The sequence below is a fragment of the Aethalodelphis obliquidens genome, unplaced genomic scaffold (assembly GCF_003676395.1).
Source record: "Aethalodelphis obliquidens isolate GAN/ISIS:26980383/991018 unplaced genomic scaffold, ASM367639v1 scaffold1, whole genome shotgun sequence".
In the NCBI taxonomy this organism is placed as follows: Eukaryota; Metazoa; Chordata; class Mammalia; order Artiodactyla; family Delphinidae; genus Aethalodelphis; species Aethalodelphis obliquidens.
The window spans coordinates 101,371,908-101,394,130 of record NW_020837945.1 but is presented as its reverse complement, the minus strand read 5'-3'; positions in this window follow the sequence as shown (position 1 = coordinate 101,394,130).

The window sequence follows — 22,223 nt, the reverse complement described above, 5'->3', positions numbered from 1 at the left end:
TGAGGCTGAAGAACGGATAAGTGACCTGGAAGATAAAATAGTGGAAATAACTACTGCAGAGCAGAATAAAGACAAAAGAATGAAAAGAATTGAGGACAGTCTCAGAGACCACTGGGACAACTTTAAATGCACCAATATTCGAATTATAGGTGTCCCAGAAGAAGAAGAGAAAAAGAAAGAGACTGAGAAAATATTTGAAGAGATTATAGTTGAAAACTTCCCTAATATGGGAAAGGAAATAGTTAATCAAAGCCAGGGATCACAGAGAATCCCATACAGGATAAATCCAACGAGGAACACGCCAAGACACATATTAAATACAAAGGAAAAATATTAAAAGCAGCAAGAGAAAAACAACAAATAACACACAAGGGAATCACCATAATCTTAACAGCTGATCTTTCAGCAGAAACTCTGCAAGCCAGAAGGGACTGGCAGGACATATTTAAATTGATGAAGGAGAAAAACCTACAACCAAGATTACTCAGCAAGGATCTCATTCAGATTTGATGGAGAAATTAAAATGTTTACAGACAAGCAAAAGCTAAGAGAATTCAGCCCCACCAAACCAGATTTACAACAAATGCTAAAGGAACTTCTCTAGGCAGGAAGCACAAGAGAAGGAAAAGACCTACAATACCAAACCCAAAACAATTAAGAAAATGGTAATAGGAACATACATATTGATAATTACCTTAAATGTAAATGGATTAAATGATCAAACCAAAAGACATAGACTGGCTGAATGGATACAAACACAAGACCCATATATATGCTACCTACAAGAGACCAACTTCAGACCTCGGGACACATACAGACTGAAAGTGAGAGAATGGAAAAAGATATTCCATGCAAATGGAAATCAAAAGAAAGCTGGAGTAGCAATTCTATATCAGACAACATAGACTTTAAAATAAAGACTATTACAAGAGACAAAGAAGGACACTACATAATGATCAAGGGATCTATCCAAGAAGAAGGTGAACAACGGTAAATATTTATGCACCCAACATAGGAGCACCTCAGCACATAAGGCAAATACTAACAGCCATAAAAGGGGAAATCGACAGTAACACAATCATAGCAGGGGAGTTTAACACCCCACTTTCACCAAAGGACATATCATCCAAAATGAAAATGAAAAAGGAAACACAAACTTTAAACCATACATTAAACAAGATGGACTTAATATTTATAGGACATTCCATCCAATAACAACAGAATACACATTTTTCTCAAGTGCTCATGGAACATTCTCCAGGATAAATCATATCTTGGGTCACAAATCAAGCCTTGGTAAATTTAAGAAAATTGAAATCGTATCAAGTATCTTTTCTGACCACAATGCTATGAGACTACTTATCAATTACAGGAAAAAATCTGTAAAAAATACAAACACACGGAGGCTAAACAATACACTACTTAATAACGAAAAAATCACTGAAGAAATCAAAGAGGAAATCAAAAAATACCTACAAACAAGTGCCAATGAAAACAGGACGACCCAAAACCTTTGGGATGTAGAAAAAGCATTTCTAAGAGGGAAGTTTATAGCAGTACAATCCTACCTTAAGAAACAAGAAACATCTCAAATAAACAACCTAACCTTGCACCTAAAGCAATTAGAGAAAGAAGAACAAAAAAAAACCCAAAGTTAGCAGCAGGAAAGAAATCATAAAGATCAGATCAGAAAGAAAGAAAAAGAAATGAAGGAAACGATAGCAAAGATCAATAAAACTAAAAGCTGGTTCTTTGAGAAGATAAACAAAATTGATAAACCATTAGACAGACTCATCAAGAAAAAAAGGGAGAAGACTCAAATCAATAGAATTAGAAATGAAAAAGGAGAAGTAACAACTGGCACTGCAGAAATACAAAGGACCATGAGAAATGACTACAATCAACTCAGTGCAATAAAATGGACAACCTGGAAGAAATGGACAAATTCTTAGAAATGAATAACCTTCCGAGACTGAACCAGGAAGAAATAGAAAATATGAAGAGACCAATCACGAGCACTGAAATTGAAACTGTGATTAAAAATCGTCCAACAAACAAAAGCCCAGGACCAGATAGCTTCACAGGCAAATTCTATCAAACATTTAGAGAAGAGCTAACACCTACCATTCTCAGACTCTTCCAAAATATAGCAGAGGGAGGAACACTCCCAAACTCATTCTACGAGGCCACCATCACCCTGATACGAAAACCAGACAAAGATGTCACAAAGAAAGAAAACTACAGGCCAATATCACTGATGAACATACATGCAAAAATCCTCAACAAAATACTAGCAAACAGAATCCAGCAGCACATTGAAAGGATCATACACCATGATCAAGTGGGCTTTTTCCCAGGAATACAAGGATTCTTCTATATATGTAAATCAATCAATGTGATACACCATATTAACAAATTGAAGGGGAAAAACCATATGATCATCTCAATCGATGCAGAGAAAGCTTTTGACAAAATTCAACACCAATTTATGATAAAAATCCTCCAGAAAAGAGGCATAGAGGGAATTTTCCTCAACATAATAAAGACCATATATATGATAAACCCACAGCCAACATCGTCCTTAATGGTGAAAAACTGAAACCATTTCCACCAAAATCAGAATGAAGACAAGGTTGCCCACTCTCACCACTATTATTCCACATAGTTTTGGAAGTTTTAGCCACAGCAATCAGAGAAGAAAAAGAAATAAAAGGAATCCAAATCGGAAAAGAAGTAAAGCTGTTACTGTTTGCAGATGACATGGTAGTATACATAGAGAATCCTAAAGATGCTACCAGAAAACTCCTAGAGCTAATCAATGCATTTGGTAAAGTAGCAGGATAGAAAATTAATGCACAGAAATCTCTAGCATTCCTATACACTAATGATGAAAAATCTGAAAGTGAAATTAAGAAAACATTCCCATTTACCATTACAACAAAAAGAATAAAATACCTAGGAATAAACCTACCTAAGGAGACAAAAGACCTGTATGCAGAAAGTTATAAGACACTAATGAAAGAAATTAAAAATGATACAAATAGATGGAAAGATATACCATGTTCTTGGATTGGAAGAATCAACATTGTGAAAATGACTCTACTACCCAAAGCAATGTACAGATTCAGTGCAATCCCTGTCAAACTACCACTGGCATTTTTCACAGAACTAGAACAAAAAATTTCACAATTTGTATGGAAACACAAAAGACACCGAATAGCCAAAGCAATCTTGAGAAAGAAAAACAGAGCTGGAGGAATCAGGCTCCCTGACTTTAGATTGTACTACAATGCTACAGTAATCAAGACAGCATGGTACTGGCACAAAAATAGAAATATAGATCAATGGAACAGGATAGAAAGCCCAGAGATAAACCCACGCACATATGATCACCTTATTTTTGATAAAGGAGGCAAGAATATACAGTGGAGAAAAGACAACTTCTTCAATGGCGCTGGGAAAACTAGACAGGTACATGTAAAAGTATGATATTAGAACACTCCCTAACACCATACAGAGAAATAAACTCAAAATGGATTAAAGACCTAAATGTAAAGCCAGACACTGTAAAACTTTTAGAGGAAAACATAGGCAGAACACTGTATGACATAAATCACAGCAAAATCCTTTTTGACCCACCTCCTAGAGAAATGGAAATAAAAACAAAAATAAATAAATGGGACCTAATGAAACTTAGGAGCTTTTTCACAGCAAAGGAAACCATAAACAAGACGAAAAGACAACCCTCAGAATGGGAGAAATTATTTGCAAGTGAAGCAACTGACAAAGGATTAATCTCCAAAATTTACCAGCATCTCATGTAGCTCAATATCAAAGAAACAAAGAACCCATATCATCTCACACCAGTTAGAATGGCCATCATCAAAATATCTACAAAAAATAAATGCTGGAGAGGGTGTGGAGAAAAGGGAACCCTATTGCACTGTTGGCAGGAATGTAAATTGATACAGCCACTATGGAGAACAGTATGGAGGTTCCTTAAAAACTAAAAATAAAACTACCATACAACTCAGCAATCCCACTACTGGGCATATACCGTGAGAAAACCATAATTCAAAAAGATTCATGTACCAAAATGTTCATTGCAACTCTATTTACAATAGCCAGGACATGGAAGCAACCTAAGTGTCCATCGACAGATGAATGCATAAAGAAGATGTGGCACATACATACAATGGAATATTACTCAGCCATAAAAAGAAAGGAAATTGAGTTATTTGTAGTGAGGTGGATGGACCTAGAGTCTGTCATACAGAGTGAAGTAAGTCAGAAAGAGAAAAATACTGTATGCTAACACATATATATGGAATCTAAAAAAAAAAAATGGTCCTGAAGAACATAGGGGCAAGACGGGCACAAAGACAGAGACCTACTAGAGAATGGACTTGAGGATATGGGGAGGTGGAGGGAAGGGTAAGCTCTGACAAAGTGATAGAGTGCCATGGACATGTATACACTACGAAACGTAAAATAGGTAGCTAGTGGGAAGCAGCCGCATAGCACAGGGAGATCAGCTCAGTACTTTGTGTCCACCTAGAGGGGTGGGATAGGGAGGGTGGGAGGGAGGGAGACACAAGAGGGAAGAGATATGGGGATATATGTATATGTGTAACTGATTCACTTTGTTGTAAAGCAGAAACTAACACACCATTTTAAAGCAATTGTACATCAATAAATATGTAAAGAAAAATATGTAATAAAATTTAAAGTCAGAACTCAAATATATACTGCCATTTGCTTTTTTTAAGAGGCGGAAAAGTTTCATCAATCTTTATTACGTATTTTCTGAACTCAGATGTAGTTTGTAGCCATGTAAAAGGAGAAATATTTTGTACAAAATATAAGTATAAATTTAAAGCATTCCTTTCAGTAGTATACTGCAATATTTACAATAGCTAACAGCATGACTTTCAGAAACTTGAGCATATAATAGCAATTTGTCATTTTTCTCCAAGTTCATTGACATTGTCAAGGCATATTTAACTCAGCAAGAGAATTTAAATTTCATACTTGGTGATTTCATGAAGCATTCTTCTTACCCTGATGTTTCATCTAAAAACTCCCTTTTCATTTCTTTCAATAAATTACCATCTATTCATATCTCCTTCATTAGAATGTTAGGCTTCATTAGAATGTTCAGATGCAAATAATCAAAATACCACCTGTTTTCAAACTATATTTGTATAAAAGTTTACTTCTGATTTGTAATTTGGATAATGGCTAAGGAAACCTTTATGAATATAATCTCTTTGGGCAAGCATAGTTAGAGAATTTGGTCAGAATCTCTTGTGGTATAACATGATCTGTTTTATCAGTTGGCTTGGATTTAAATTGGTTGTATTGTGTTAGACTGTCATTACCACTGGGGAAAAACAAAACTAGGTAAGACAAAATGGAATAATGGCACTTTAATTTTTTTTTTTTTGCGGTATGTGGGCCTCTCACTGTTGTGGCCTCTGCCGTTGCGGAGCACAGGCTCCGGACGCGCAGGCTCAGCGGCCATGGCTCACGGGCCCAGCCGCTCCGCGGCATGTGGGATCTTCCCGGACTGGGGCACGAACCCGTGTCCCCTGCATTGGCAGGCAGACTCTCAACCACTGTGCCACCAGAGAGGCCCACATTTTAATTTTAATAACTAAAAGGGGAAGAAAACTATTTCTTTAGTAGGAACCGTTTGCTCCTAGTGGTTTTACTCTAATTCCACTTGATGGAGAACATGCCCTTCAAACCAGGTATTGATATGTAATATATTATCCTATAATTCCGCTCCACCTACCCTAGCCCCAAACTGGATGTCCTCTATGTTCTTATGAATTAAAATTATAATACAGCCTTCCAATTCATGAAGCAATGAGGCATAAATTTATCTTTCATTATGTCCTTTCCTTAATGTTCACAATGCTAATACCATTTATTCATCTATATGTTGCCAAAGTTGTGGGCTAAGTACTACACATACTATCCTTGTATTGGCAAAGACCAAAAAATAAATAAATGATTAAAATTAGAACAAAAGCTAGATCTAATAACAAATTTAGTAATTATCATCCCAGTAAGTATTATCTTGCCCATAGTATGCCATCTATATTTTATAGAAAAGGAAACTGCACTTTGGTTATTTATCTTGTCCTAGCAAGGCACAAAACAAGTAAGAGCCAGAGCTGAAACTTAAACCATTTCTTTCCACTGTATTATATTATTTCCATTCCTTATATTTAAACGTTGAAAATGTCATAAAATTACATTTTGTTTTATTCTAATATGACTTGGATTTACTTTTCTTTTCCATTTGTACTTCATGGACCCAGGTCCAGAGTCCTGATAGTTCACAATTTATTTGCAAACCTGATCTAAGCTCATCTCCCTACTTCGACCCTCATCCATTCTTCCATTCTGCTTTCCACTGCCAGCTAAAATCCCTTAGGTCTAAAAACTGCATTTTCTTAGTATAATGCCATAAAGCATGAAATTTGATGTTTACTTTCAAAGCCTTTCTTAATTTTGTTCTATTTCTTATTAAATACATTTCTCACTTTTATTACTCTTGGATGTGTAAAAATTAATAAAGGGGAACCTCACTAAAATGAGTTTGGGAGGCCAGGGTGGGGAACTGTCATGCAGTACCACTCCATGTCAGTTACAGGAAGAATTGTCAATTATAGACCCCAAAACAAAAATCATCAACAGAAAAGAATCATTAATTATAGGCCCCAAAAGGGAAAGGTATATATTCCATTCCCTACAAGAAACTGACTACCCCAGCAACTCGGCCAATGAGAAGCCGTTATCACCTGGAACTCTCACTTTTCTCCAATGAACTTTTGTTCAAAACAACCCCTCTCAGCTTCTTCCTTTTTCTCTGTAAAATAATGACTCTCTCCTTTGTTTGTTGGACTGGGCTATTGTTTTTGCCATGGCTTGATTGCAATTCTCTGCTCTTTTAGAATAAACCCATTTTTGCTGATAAAAGAACTGATTTTTTTTCCTAAGGTCAACAAATATTAGTTATCTCATACTACTTTTATTGCTTTCAGCAGGATAAGTAGGCCACTATGACTAGTGTGATTTTTTTTTTTTGGATCTGACTAACTGACTTTTTAAAAAAAATATATCTTTAGCGGAGTAAAATTGTTTTACAATGGTGTCTTAGTTTCTGCTGTATAACAAAGTGAATCAGCTATATATATACATATATCCCCATATCTTCTCCCTCTTGCGTCTCCCTCCCACCCTCCCTATCCCACCCCTCTAGGTCATCACAAAACACCAAGCTGATCTCCCTGTGCTATGTGGCTGCTTCCCACTAGCTATTTTACATTTGGTAGTGTATATATGCCACTCTCTCACTTCATCCCAGCTTACCCTTCCCCCTCCTTACATCCCTCAAATCCATTCTCTACATCTGCGTCTTTATTCCTGTCCTGCCCCTAGGTTCTTCAGATCATTTGTGGGGTTTTTTAGATTCCATATATATGTGTTAGCATACGGTGTTTATTTTCCTCTTTCTGACTTACTTCATTCTGTGTGACAGTCTCTAGGTCCATCCACCTCACTGCAAATAACTCAATTTCCTTTCTTTTTATGGCTGAGTAATATTCCATTGTATATATGTGCCACATCTTCTTTATCCATTCATCTGTCAGTGGACACTTAGGTTGCTTCCATGTTCTGGCTATTGTAAATAGAGCTGCAATGAACATTGTGGTCTGAATTTTTTATTGAACTCTAACCTTACATTCTCTCCTCTCATTTTTATCTCCATCTATACAAGTCCTGCCCATCCCACAAAGCTCAAATTAGAATCTGTCACTCACACAGACATCAGTTTGCCTGTTGCTTCCTATATTTAACCTGCCCGTTTATAAAGTTGATCTAGCCTTTATAGTGAGTTTTGAATATTTTTCTATAATTAGCTGTAGTTTATTAAGTGATTTAACATGTGTTAAGAATCCTGATAACTGTACTATGTGTTTTAATCCTCATGATATCCCAATGAGTTATGCCCAATGATTAATCTTATTTAAGAAAAAGAAAAGTAGCTTACTCAATGTTGCATAATTACTAAATAAATACTAAATTTGTTATTAAATTTAGCTTTTTTGTTTTTTTGCTTTTTGTTTGAAGGATATTTGACTTTTTTCTCCACAAAGAGTGGAAATGGCTTTAGAAACCTTAGAAATCATAGTCTTCATACCTCCTTTTAACCAATGTTTTTAAAGGCATTCCATTGTGATCACTGAGTAAATAGGGTTATTCATAAAGAAAATGGGAGCCAGTCATATATTATAATTTTAGGAGCACTTGGTTATGTAGATTTATAAAAACAGACTTATAAAAAGGAAACATTTATTCTGAGAAAAAAAAAATACACCTGGTTTTCAAAAACGAAATTTATACTACTATTGACAGACCACATGATTAAATCTTGTCCTACCTGAGAATACATCAGAATATAAATAAAAAATCCATTGTTTCAAATATTTATTAATCAGGTCTTTTCTCTTATGAGGGGGTGGAAGTGAAGATGAATTAGAATTTAGCATATGGCCTAAGTATAAAACCAAGAAAAATTTAATTCATGTGGATAGCAAATTTTAAAAAATTCACCAACATCATTTACATAATAAAACAGCTGCAAGATTTGTCTTTCAATCAGTCACTACTGCTAAATAAAAATGACATCCTAATGTCCTCTAAGACAGGCTTTGGCAAACTATGTCCTGCAAGCTAAAGATAAAATGGAACATCTATATAGGGCAAAGGGCAAAGAAAAATCATCTCTATCATATTTCCTCTTTGGAGTAATAGAAATAGCATCTTAAAATTTTAAAGATTAAAAAAAAAGAAGATGTGGCACATATATACAATGGAATATTACTCAGCCATAAAAAGAGACGAAATTGAGCTATTTGTAATGAGGTGGATAGACCTAGAGTCTGTCATACAGAGTGAAGTAAGTCAGAAAGAGAGAGACAAATACCGTATGCTAACACATATATATGGAATTTAAAAAAAAAAAATGTCATGAAAAACCTAGGGGTGAAACAGGAATAAAGACACAGAGTTACTAGAGAATGGACTTGAGGCTATGGGGAGGGGGAAGTGTAAACGGTAACAAAGCGATAAAGAGGCATGGACATATATACACTACCAAACGTAAGGTAGATAGCTAGTGGGAAGCAGCCGCATAGCACAGGGAGATCAGCTCGGTGCTTTGTGACCGCCTGGAGGGGTGGGATAGGGAGGGTGGGAGGGAGGGAGACGCAAGCGGGAAGAGATATGGGAATATATGTATATATATAACTGATTCATTTTGTTGTGAAGCTGAAACTAACATACCATTGTAAAGCAATTATACTCCAATAAAGATGTTAAAAAAAAAAAAAAAAAAAAAAGATTAAAAAAAAAATCTTTAGTAACCTTCAAGCTTTCAATGTCTTGAATAGGTTCAAAACCCAATGTGGCATCTTTGTATACTCCTTTGAGACTGTATTTCTGGTTCAAAATATAATCAAAGAGAATGAGGCCAATGAGCTTTTGTTCAAAAATATTGTATGTGGCAGAAGTGAAGAAGTCACTTAAATTTCAGCAGTAATTAGTTCTTTTAATTTAAAATGCATCCTCTAAGGCTTTTAGTATTGATAATGAGACACTTTTGGTCTGACACTAAGTAAAGAGAACAACGAAGGTGGAAAGAGAGAAGACATCCCAAAGTAACAGTGTTTTAAATTAATTATGAGAAACAGTGAGCTGGCCAGCCAACTAAGAAAATAACACTGTTTTTATATTTGATGTTCTTTCTTGCTTGTTTGGTTGTTCAGTTTTATGCAAATAGCTTTTTAAAATTACGGTGTCAAAGAAAATTGGCTATATAGTAAGATTTTTCACAGTTGTATGTACTTAGATCAGGGGGTAGCTCTAGATATATAACACTGAATCTGTATGTTTCATAAAGAAAATAAGCCTCATTAATTTATGTGTCTTATAATTTATGTATTTTTGCACAAAGTATATTTTCATAAGAAAACTCTTTTTGTTTAGAAATTATAAGTCATATGAGACCTCAAAATTTTAAAAAAATCCATAGAATAACTTGGTTTTAGAGCTATGGTAAGAACAAAACTAACCAACAAAAAACTGAACTACTATTACTTTCCCCATCTCTAAATCTACCACAGTGTCTACTCTGCTTTTGCCTTTTTGAATTAGCTTTTTTAACCCCCAAATTCAACTGCCCATGTTTACAACACTATACTGGATTTTTAATTTTTATATTGTGCTTGTATTCTTTCTGTAGTCCACTCAGATTTAGTTTTGGATAGGTTGCTAAATTGAAGAATAATACATGATACTATTTTCTACCATAAATAAATATCTTTGTTTGTTAACTCACACATAAAACAGACAAAAAGTGTGGGCTAGGATAATAGGTATATAGAGAGAACCTAGTGCGTTTCCCTATTTCTGGCTAAAGTGACATTTGATGAAGTCTAAATATTTCTGCCATTCTATCTAATCCTATTATTCAAATATAAATCATACTCTATTTGAAATTAATGTGATTTTAACATAGTAAGTATTACATTGAATCACATGAAATTGCCTATAATAAACTATTTTTGGTCTACATTTGACCATTTCATAAGGTTATACCTAATATTTATGTATCCCATTTGTTTAACTTTGGTCTATAAACTTATTCTTAATAGATTAATATTAAAATGTGAATGATCTGGAAAGAAGGTACTTGCAATGCCAGTGATTTATGTGATTTACACATAATTGATTCTATTAATGAATAAGTGTGAAATAGGAAAACCAAGTATAATATTTTATATTTTCTTCCTACTTTTCTTATTATCAACATAAAACGTCCAATCAACTAATACCAAAAGCAGCTAAATTATCTCAGGGATATTAAGAATCCAAAATATATTGGATTTTTTACATCCGACTTGAAATGTAGAAGGGACAAAACATATCTAGAACAAGGAGCTAGAAACTGGGGACAAAATAGATTCACATGCCAATTTATGTGATAAAAGACATTAAAATATTAAGAAATACAGAAAATAGATAAAAAGTGAAAATCAGTGGTAGAAACTTCAATGTATAAAGTAGAATTTGAAATGGATTATTTGTTTTTAAATGGAGACTTTAGTTTCTAGAATAAGACATAGATAAATAAATCCACTTATTTATTTCAAGAAGCTCACGTCTGAGAAATGGTCACAGCTTTGCCTACCATACATTTCATACCAGGTTGTGTACACTGTTTCATGATTAGAGGTTGTTTACTTTTGCTGGTCAACACCAACTACTTTAAAAATATTTCCGCACTTTAAAAGTACTTTAGACTTACAGGGGCAGCTGGGCCATGCACACCCTTCTATGTTCTTTGCACTGGGCATAAATAGTGCCTAGCAGAGTACAAATCCCCTTTCCCCCACTGTGGGCAGAGATCTTAACATGGTAATGAAGCAAAAATAACTTTTGGACACCTCCAAGTCTCATCTGCACAGGCTGGTTCCTGTGGTCAAGTCAGAGCCGGTTCAGGGTGGCTGACCACTGCATATCTTTTAAAGCACTGCTGCAAAACATCTCTGTCAAATACCAGGTGCTTTTGAAACAAACACAGATATAAATCAAGGAAAGGATCCTTTAGCTCTCAGGGACTGGTATGGGTGACAAAATCACTACATATTCAGAGTTTAATAAGTGATTTAAACAATTTGTTAAATGTTAAATGAAGTATATTTTATAACATACTTACATTCTACTTAGAACTTGTAGTATACACTGACACACACATACACACACAAATATGTACATAAAATCATCATTCATTTTTTCCCTCACATGTACTAAGGAAAGGAAACATTTCCAAAATTCCCACCTGTTCTGCATGTGAATGTACCTAATTGTGCTCTGATGACATGGCTTTAAACTTATAGTCCTGTGAGATGGTAGGTTTAGAGGCTTGGCTGTACTAAAAATTATTACAATTTTTATTACAGTTTGTAAAAGGTGTGGGCATTTTACAAATTTCCCATGAAAGCATCATGATAGACATGAATTCATTAAAGCAAAATCCTTATAGATTTTTAGACGGTGTCCATTTCTACACACACACAAATACCACATACACAAACATATATTTATACATACAAATATTCATATATATGTATACTTAGCATAGTTTTGAAGTCCTAAATAATATAATCACTCTAACAGTTTTTTACTGTTTTATATTATTATCTGTGAACTCTATAGCAAGGAGTGTTTGAAAAGACATAATATAGACTAAATATAAATCTAGACAAGCTATTATCTAATATAGCAAGTTCTTAATTCCATAGAAAATGACTATATAGTCCTTGACTGTAATAAAACAATTAAAACAAATACAGGCTACTGGGCTCACGTGTGTGTGTGTGTGTGTGTGTGTGTGTGTGTGTGTGTGTGTGTAAGAGTATTTAAGAGTTATAAGTTTCAGCCTAACATTCCTAGATTAAATTCCCTCTACCCATTTTTATGAACATTTCTTAAGTCTTCATTATATTTCTAATAAAAGAAGGATAATGATAATTTGTAAAAAGCTTTTCTTTACAGCACAAAGGCATGGAAGTATAAAGAAAGTAATGTGTGGTTCATAAAGTACAGCAGTACCACAGCTGCACTTGCTACTAAAGAAGTCACAACCAATCACCAAATAAATACACTTACTTATATACATAAGTAAATTTAGAGCTGGGCTATTGTTCCTCAGATGGTCCCAGTGGGCTTACACTTTCAACAGTGATTCTTAATGTGTTTCTCCCAAGAAAATCTGATTGCAGTTTCTTCCCTCACCCCTTATTTCTCTAGATACAATTATAATTTAATTTTCTATTAAGGAGGAATGGAACAATTGATATCTGTGATTTTTTTTCTAAAAGAATTTATTGAGGTATAATTTATATGAATAGGAGACATTCATTTATATTTTTGAGGAGATTTAGCATATTTATTCATTCTTATAAACATAGCCCCAGTTAGGTATTGAATATTTCCATTTCCTTTAAAACTTCCTCCAGGACCTCGTGGCTGGCATCTCTATTACTCTGTCCCCCAGGCTATCATTTATTTTATTTCTATCACTATAGATTATTTTTTCCTTTTCTGGAATATTTTATCAATGAAATTTAAAAATCTGTCTGGCCTCTTTGACTCAGGATAATGCTTTGGGATAAATTCATGTCACTGCATGTATCACTAGTTTTTCTTGTTTATTTTTGCAATTGTGTGCACCTGTGTGTGTGTATGTGTTGGGCAGTAGCAAAGTATGGGGAATTTACTCTTCTAGACAGCAGGCTCAAACCTCTGCATTGGATTCTTATTGAAATATTTTCTGAGAAACTGCTTGTCTCCCAATCTGCAATATGCAACATGGAGTTCTGCCTGTTTATTAATCCATTGCATCCGCCTGTCAAACCCTTGCTCCCTATGGACACTTTCCAAAGATAAGATATTTTCAGTATGGTGACATTATAGAATCTAAGTATTGCACAATATAATGGTTTTAACCAAAGATTACATAGAGAATTTTTACAATAATTTTCTCCAAATTACTAACATTTTAAACAAACAAAAACTAGTAAGAAAATTTGAGTTACATGTCAAATATAACTGTAGAATATCAGGCTCACAAGGTGATGTTTTGAAAAAATATGTCAAATGTCAACAATGGGGATGCATGTCTTAATTATTTTCTGAAATTGAAAAAAGCCTTCAGAGCCTCCTTCTCAGTGTGAACCATTCTCCGCAACTGCATGTTTGATCTGTATATGTTTCTTTAGTTTAAGTATATTCATGTTTTGCTCTTGATTTTGTTTGGTGTTATAAAAATGGACCTCTAAAATTTTGTAAAGTGTTGCTAAGTATATGGAGAATGAAGTAAAGAATCAGAAAATTATTTCAATGTAAGGAAAGATGTAACTGCAAATAGGTATCCAGGAAATAATTTTTTAAGCGTTTTACTTGTCATTGCTATATGCAGTGTTTAACAATTTGGGGGGCACTTTAATATCTAGGTAAACATAACGGACAGTAAGTAATCTTTGACCGGTGCTTCTAACAAGGCATGTTTCTGCCTGAATGTGATAGCTTTATATACAGTAAACAGTCATGATATTCTAATATTTTTCAGAAGCATCAATCTAATAATGGTTGTTTCATTATTTCCAATAGGTTGTATAATCATCAAAAGGTATCATAAGATAAATAGTAGATAAAATATTAAACTAAAAAAAATAGCCAAGAAAGATAACATTCAAGTAATAAGAGTTCTGGGAAAAGAAAAGAGAAAATGGAGAAGGGAGAATATGTCAAAAGGATCTTCATATAGTTGTGAATTTGAGAGAAGCACAGCTGATGAAGGTGACTTCTTTATCTTCACCCCCAAATGTTGTCCTTTTTTGGTATCTCAGTGAATAACCGTATTCATTTTATTCCTCTCTAAATTATCCAGTTCTCTGTATCCACGTAAAAAACAACTCAATTCAAACTATCATTCTGCACCCAAATAATGACATACTCTCCTAAGTTTACAACGCATTTACCCCCTCCAATTATTTCTCCATTAACACTCTTCTTATTCTAAATTGCAAATATTAGTTCATAATACTTCACTAGATCTCTGTGCCCTTAATGCACAGCTTTAGTTTCCTAGAACACTTTGTAAGAATACTTTTTATGTCATAATCTCTGATTAAGTGACAAGAATTCCTGTGTAGTATTTTTCACCCTTCTCAAAGCCTTTTACATTCCAGATCTATATGGTAACTTTCAAATATCTGAATGTTCCATGGTTCACCTTATCTCTTTGCTCCAATTGTTAGTGTTCAGGCCAGAGAAATGATATGTCTTTTCTCATCACTCTTATTTAGGCTATTTCCTACTCTTACTAGTCTTTCAGTTAGTAGTAATCCTCCGAAAATTCTTCAAGATAGTCATACTCTAGGCTTTGGGTATATTCTTTACCTGTCGAAGAAACTTTGATAATATGCTGTTATAATTGCAATTTACCACAGTGTTGGTTCCACTAAATTTTGAGTCATTTGAAGGTAGATACTGTGTTATTTCATCTCAGATTAATAGCAGGTAAAGACACTTGGCATAAAGTAGGTGTGAAATAAATATATGTTGAGTGAATATGCAGATAAAAAATGGGCAAGTTCTTCATATTTTCCTTTATTTGTAGAAAATATACACGATACAAGAAGTTCTGCAATGCTGCTCAGATTAATCCTACCAAGGAAAGAAAAGAAAACGATTTCTTAAGCATGATCAGATGAGCTTTGCATTTAGAAGGTTTCAAAGGATTTTTTTTGTTGTTATTTTTCCCCTCTGGTATCTGTTGTAATACCAGTTGAAAATGTTCAAATGATTCTGTAAATGAATCTGAAATTTTCAATTATGGTTGGATATGACACATTTCGTGTTTTCAAGGCATTATAGCCAGACAATAATTACTAATAGTACTAGTCTTACATAGACATTGACATTTTGCTGTGGATTACTCATTTCACTAAATGACACAGTGTTCCCAGTATCAGCTCACAGTGTTTACACAACAGATGTATCACAACAACTTAAAATGATCTTACCTAGCAAGAGGACTTATATTGGAAATTATATATCAGTTCTGGATATCATTTCTAACTTTGCTTATTTAATCAGACAAATGAAATATTCAGAATTGAATAAAACATTGGAAAAAATGAACTCTGAGTTTCAACCTTGAGATTTTCCTTTATATTTGTAAATACTGTATATATAAATTGGATTTCTAGCAAGGAACCAGAGAACTTCATCAATTTCAACTTCAGGGCAGAACTGAATCAATTTACAAGTATATTCCCTCTGCCTTTTCCTGGACTTCCCACAATCCTATATGTGAAATCAAAGAACTTCTGTCCTATTTTGTGCCTAGGAGTAAAGAGATGGTATCTTATAATCCCTTCTATACTTCGAGCACTTTGTTTCCCAGTAAATATTTAGTGACCTACTATTAACAGACTAAAAGATTTTCCCATTATACAAGTTTTTTCTTCCCCTTTCCTTTTTCTAAATATTTTTCTTTGCATTTGTAGATCTGTTGTACATTTAGAAAAGAAATATAAATGAACATTTAGAAAAGAAATATAAATGAACAATAAATCCCATCATTACTGAAGAATATAACTGAATTCAAGGATCTAGAGTTCATAGATTTTTCTTCTTTATCTTTGTCTGGGTAATTTTTCTATTATATCAGTACTTATTTACCACATAAACTAATTTAAGCATAGCTTGGGAATAATGATTGCACAGAATAATAACTATGTCCATGCTGCTAACTCTCAAAATTTCTCTAGGTTCTTGCAGCATCTTAGACCTTCAGGATTTTTATTTTATATCCAGTTTTTATGCAGGTTTTTTATGCAATTAATGTATATTTTTGCTCCCAAGGCTCCAAACAATATGCAGTTGCAATTAAATATGTATATGTCAAATGGTTTTCAGAATCCCAGAAGTAAAATATATAAACACTTCCTGTGTTTGGCAGTTTTTAGAAGGCAACTATTTATTCAAAATTTTAACATGAGTAGAACCCAATGTTTAACATATTTCCCAAACACATAACTTCAAAAACAAAGCAAAGGAAGACACATCCTATTAAATTGTGTCAACAAAAATTTATGAGATGAAGATAATTACTGGCTCTCTGTACTTGTCTTTGGTTTAAATATTTGAGAGCTAAAATTATAATCTTATTTAAAATTATCAGCTTAACTATTTTATACATTAAAGACTTTTCCAGTATTTAAATTTAAATCCTCACATCAAGTCCCAAGTGATAAATACCCCTGTATAATAGTGGTAACATTAATTTATTTACAAAATCTTATTGCCTCGTACACTTTGGAGATCAATAATGTATTGAAATGTGTTTTTATATATGTATATTATTTCTAAGTCTACCACCCTCCATATTATGCTAACTTAAATTTCAGAATGGTCTTTCAGTGTTTCATAATATCACAGTTTAGTCTCCCTGTGTATTCTTGGTTTTTCAAAAGTTTAAATTTCCTCTTCCCCTCCACCCCTCCATCAATGACATCACAGTACCCTAGTATTGCAGATTCACAATCTGTAAATGTGAAAACAATCTAGTCTGACCACTCATAATAGACATAGTTTTTTTTTTTTTACTTTTTCACCCCAACTCATAGCATCTTTTCACTTCTATCCTACTGTAATGTTGCCTGAAGTTTTAATGTATCTTAATACTACCCTAAACTATATAGATGGACTTTGATTGACCAAGAAAATCGCTGTAACCCCTTCACCCTTATAGGAAATTCAGCTGAATTGGTTCAGAGTAAAGCCCAGGATATATTTTCAGAGTTGGGGAAGAAAAGCTCTTCCTTTTGAAAGTAAGGATATTTTGATATGATGTCTGCAAGCACTTCTGTCATTTCTGGAAAGTCCTCCTCAGGCCAGATCCACACATGGAGAAGGACAGATCCAGGAGGAATATTCTAGAGAATCAGAATTCTTTATAATACATTAGGTCAAATCATATTTGAATTTGGTTATCCTCCTGAAATTTACTCTTACTTAGGCTGATAAATTATTGTTTTAAATTTTATTCTGAAGTTTAGATTACATGTTAAAGGAACTGGAATAGTCAAAATGACTCAAAACAAAGAGAAAAACAGAAACAAATTTGGAAGATTCATAATATCTGATTCAAGATTTATTATAAAACTATAGTAATCAAGACAGTGTGGTATGGATGAAAGTATAGATTCGTAAACCAATGGAACAAAATAGAGTCCAGAATTAAATCCAAACAAATATAATTAGTGGATCTTTGATGAAGTTGCAAAGAAAATTAAAAGGAAGGATAATCTTTTTGTTTGTTTCCTCTTAGTCTTTATTTTTTATTGAGGTATAGTTGATGCACAATATTTTGTAGATTTCAGGTATACAACATAGTGCTTCCCATTTTTTAAAGCTTATACTCCATTTATAGTTATTATAAAATATTAGGTATATTCCCTGTGTTATGAAATATATCCTTGTAGTTTATTTATTGTATATTTAGTAGTTTGTACCTCTTAATACCTTCCCCCTTCCCTCTCCCCACTGGTAACCACTAGTTCTCTATATCTGTGAGTCTGTTTCTTTTTTATTATATTCACTAGTTTATTATTTTTTAGATTCCACAAATAAGTGATATCATACAGTATTTGTCTTTCTCTGTCTGACTTACTTTACTTAGCATAATGCCCTTCAAGTCTGCCCATGTTGTGGCAAATGATTAAATTTCATTCTTTTATATATGCCTGAGTAGAATTCCACTCTGTGTGTGTGTGTGTGTGTGTGTGTGTGTGTGTGTGTGTACCACATCTTTATCCATTCATTTGTCAATGGACACTTAGGTTGCTTCCATATCTTGGCAAATGTAAATAATGCTGCTGTGGATATTGAGGTACATGTATCGTTTTGAATTAGTGTTTTTCTTTTTTTTTCAGCTATAGACCCAGGAGTACAATTGCTGCGTCATATGGTAGTTCTGTTTTTAGTTTTTGAGAAGCCTCCATACTGTTCTCCACAGTGGCTGCACCAATTTACATTCCCACCAACAGTGTATGAGGGTTCCCTTTACTCCACATCTTCACCAACATTTGTTATTTGTGTTCTTTGATGATAGTCGTTCTGATGGTTGTGATGTGCATTTTTCTGATTATGATGTTAAGCATCTTTTCATGTGCCTGTTGGCCATCTGTATGTCTTCTTTGGAAAAAATACTAGAGGAGAGAACTAATAGGACCAGATCTGCTTAAATATCTATGGCCTGGATTACTGCGAGGACAGACTTGGTTTATAAAATACCCATCACATTGTCTTCTCATAATACATTGCAACATTTCTCTTTTAATGGAGCTGGGGCCAAGGAACAAGTACTTCATTTATTCCAGCTGTGGTGCCTAGAAGCCTCTGTAATTAGAGGTCCAGACAAAGGGTGACTGACTATAGACATGCATTTGTAATGAAGCTGGAATGTGGCAGATCGTACAAGGTTGACCCATGTATTTTGATAAATCATTTTCTAATGGGTTGTAATTAAACAAAACTAAAAGAGGTCAGTTCCTGTTAAAATGACTTATAACATCAGATTATAGTTTTTTAATAACTTACTAAGAGGATTAGATTTTGAAATGTGTTTACTGATTTTGGAGTTGTCTTTTTTGCATAGTAGATTAGAAAATCTTTTTGGTATTTACATTATTTTGTAAATTATGAATGGTAAGATTCATCATGAGATATAAAATCATGGAACATGGTTAAGTTTGCACTTTATAATTAAGTATTTCCACAGCTAGGTGTACATTATTTGTCCCATTATGTAACATTTACATTGGAAGTTATTAAACCTTTTAAATAAAAATATAAATGTAATGCATTGCTTAGACTCATGGTACTTATGATATCATGTGGTTTAGCTATGATTTTTTTAAAAAGTAACATAGGCACTGTAGGTTTTTGTCTATACATAAACAATGTTCTTAAATTCAGTGTTGATTTGGGTTGAGGTATAATTTTTATACTTTATTCATTTTATTCTTGAGAATCTATTCATATCAGCTAAAATGGAAAAATGCAGTAATTTTATATTTGACAAGTGTGTTTCATCTCATTCTAATGTAGAATAAGTAGCATGATTCACAATTATCTTTTTTTTCATTAAGTATTGGGCAAAGTCATTCAATAAAATCTATGTTTAATGTGTCCTTGAAGTCTGAGGCTACTTAAACCTGAAGAAAGAAAGTTAGATTCTTGCAGAATGGAACTGGTTACAGCATATGGAAGTCTATGATCTTCACATGGGTGCATTCCTTAATATATAATTCAGGATAAAAACAGGATGCTTGAGAATCATACTAAGCCCGTTCTTTAAATTGTTCTTTTTGAAAAATAATATCTGTAACCTCAGATAATTAGAGGTTGATTTAAGCTGTATCTTCTTTTATATCCATGTTACCAAGTAGTTTACAACAGTGAGAGCAAGTTTCACTACTTATGTGGAGGTTATTACACAAGGGTAAATTATTATTATTTTAGCAAGCAGGCATAGAATCTTTCATACAAGTGTTCTTGTAAATTTAGAGAACTTCCACTTTCTGTTGCACAAATGACATGTTTGAAAATAAATGAAATTACTTCATGGCAGATGAGCTAATTCTCCTGTCACATTAGGAAACAGAATCCATCTTTTTTTTTTAGGAGGACACAAGTGGTTTTCTTGATCTGGAGTGCTACTCTAACAGTGTTGGACACTCCCATTCCTATCAAGAATAATGCCTGTAAAATTCTAACCAGCTACATATCATAAACCTCACTTGTTTTGACACTGAAAAATTATTGTAATTAATGAGCTCTGTAGTACATATTAAAATAGTGATAGTTAAAATATGTCCTGTAGTTATCTTTAGCATGTGCTCTTCTGTTTAAAGTCATTTGGATGCTAACAAACCCTGGGGTATGTTTTCCTGAGTTGGATATAATAAAAGTTAACTAATTAGCTCTTAGTATATAGATTAAAATTTACCCAATAATTTATTCTTGAGCTGTATAATGGTATTACTTTAATTCCTGGATTAGATTAGGGAAGTGAGAACAAAGATTTTGGAATGATATCTTGGTAAAGAACACCAGAACCTATGTGTCTCCAAACATTCTTCTTTACCACTCTGGTTACATTTTATCAGTGAAATTAAATTGTCTCCTCTTATTTATTTGAGAAGGACTTGTTTATACACTCTTGAAAATTTCCTCTATAAAAAAATAAACATTTACAGATAATCAGTCACTTTTTTTAGGTACAACTCTAGTTACAGTTCCCTGATGCATCTTAACTATGAGTAATGATGTCATGGATAATCAAAAGTTAAGGGTTAAACCTAATTTATTTTTAACCCTCAAATAGGACAAACTATTTTTCCAGAATTTTCATTATTCAACCATTTTATATATGTATATGTACATAAATATTTTTGTTATTCAAGATTTTACTTAAACTCATTAGTCATTTACTTCTTGTCAACTGCATCAAAATTGTCAAATAAACCTCCGTATTACTTTTCCTACTGTCATATATCTTGTCCACTTCCAGTTCAAATATAAATCTAGTCCATGATATTTTTTTTTTAAAGAAAAGTTCAATTTATTTGCATTTCTATGTGACCAAGTTTTAAAAATAGACTTTCTAAGTCAGCGACAGGTAATAGTCTAGATAGGGAACTCATACTTTTTATATATAGGGAACTATTGGACAAGATAGTCCATGATATTTTAAAGAATATTAATCTGAAATGACTATCATTCCTCACTTTCTTAGTCAAAATAGGTGAAATTTTAAGGATCTTTCTATTCTGGCTATGATTAATTAACTATAGTGAAAATATAGTCTGGGTGTAATCCAGTATAAAACCAGACAGAATATATAAGGCAAGAGATTTAGACATTAGAAAAGAGGTAAAACTAAATAGTTTGTTTGGCTCTTTGTCCTTTGAGTCAGGACAAAAGCAATGTTGGCCCACATTTACCTGTGCCTTCTTCCTGTGGTCAGATTTTGGACTGTGACCTAGTGATTTGAAGTCCAAACAGAGAACAGTGGCCTTAATGAACTGAGGAGGCAGAGACTGATCAGAAATTGGGACTACCAATACAATTAGAATTGGGGCAGCAGGGCACCAGAAGAATAAGGGGCTGGGACAGAAGTCTGCATGTTAGTTTCTTGCAGGTCCTTGCCAAGCATTTGGTTGCTTCTTGCATGAACCCTATCAAGAGTGGGTCCCATTAAAATGAGAGTTAAACAGAGAGAGGTATCAGAGATCACACAGTTCTCAGAGATGGTGAAGGTCAGCCTAATCAGTGAGAGAGGACACCTCACTAAGCATTTTGGATGTTGGGTGTTCAGCTGAGACTCCAGAAAACCGTTATTTAGAAATAAAGATCACATCATAAAGTAAGGACCATGCTGTTGAACTAAGGAATTTTAACATTCTGCCAGGAAAAAAAAAAAAAGATCAATACCCTTTTCAGGAAAATCATAGAACACAGACTCCTTACATCTATCATTTACAATGCTCATCATAAAATCTAAAATT